We start from the raw sequence: 1,127 nt of genomic DNA on the forward strand, positions 1-1,127 counted from the left end.
GTCCCAGGTTCGATTCCGGTTAAGGGCATGTACTTGGGTGGCGGGCACATCCCCAATAGAAGATGTGCAGGAGGCAGCTGATCGATGTTTCTCTCTCATCGATGTTTCTAACTCTCTATCCCTCTCCCTTCTTCTCTGTAAAAAATCAATAAAATATATTTTAAAAATAAAATAAAATAAAAATAAAAAGACCAAGTGGAAGGTGAAGAAGATCAGGAAGGAGGGGACCAGACTCAAGATGGGGACTTGGGTTCCAGACTGCGGGGCCAGGGTGAGTGCCCAAGGGAGATGAGGAGGCCCCGGAGGAGGAGGAGGAGGAGGCAGAGGAGGACGAGGACGAGGAAGAGAAGGAGCCGGCGTCTCAGCCCCCACCGTCAGATGACACTCGGGTGGAAAACATGGATATCAGTGATGAGGAGGAGGACGGCCCACCACCTGGGTCCCCAGAGCTGCTGGAGGAGGATGAGGCGGACCTGGAGCCGCAGAAGCAGCTGGAGAAGGGTCGCCGGTTACCGCAGCCGCAGCAGCTACACCAGCTGCAGGACAGCGGCAAGAAGGTGATGGAGATGGTGAAGAAGCTGGAGTCCCGCCAGCGGGGCTTGGAGGAGGAGGAGGAGGGTCCGGAGCGGAAGGGGACCCTCGTGTTCAACTCCATGTCGGAGTTCTGCCGTGCCCTGGGGGAGATGCCCACCTACGGGCTGGCCGGCCGGCAACCGGGAGGAGCAGGAGGAGCTCATGGACTTGGAAGGGCACGAGGAATGCTCGGCCAGCGGCGGCTCTGCGTCTGACCAGGAGGCGAACATTGGCTGGAGCATAGGCAGCCTAGAGGAGGAGCAGCAGGCATCAGGACTTCTCTGCCTCCTCCACCACCATCCTGGACGAGGAGCCCATCCTGTGTCGTAATGAAGGACCGCTGGAGACGACGGTGCAGAAGGTGGCCCAGGTTAAGGCACCCAACAAGTCCCTGCCGTCAGCAGTGTACTGCATTGAGGACAAGATGGCCATCGATGACAAGTACAGCCGGCGAGAGGAGTACCCGGGCTTCGGCCAGGACTTCAGGGAGAAGGATGGCTATAAGCCTGATGTTAAGATCAAGTATGTGGCCCTAACCGGTTTGGCTCAGTGGA

The 1,127-nt window shown here is 57.9% G+C and overlaps 1 pseudogene; it reads left to right on the forward strand.

The window, feature by feature from the left end:
* Positions 1–176: 176 nt before the first annotated feature.
* On the forward strand, positions 177–1,067 carry LOC107182644 (annotated as a pseudogene).
* Positions 1,068–1,127: the final 60 nt, after the last annotated feature.

This window comes from Myotis davidii, unplaced genomic scaffold (assembly GCF_000327345.1).
Source record: "Myotis davidii unplaced genomic scaffold, ASM32734v1 scaffold19611, whole genome shotgun sequence".
Classification (NCBI taxonomy): Eukaryota; Metazoa; Chordata; class Mammalia; order Chiroptera; family Vespertilionidae; genus Myotis; species Myotis davidii.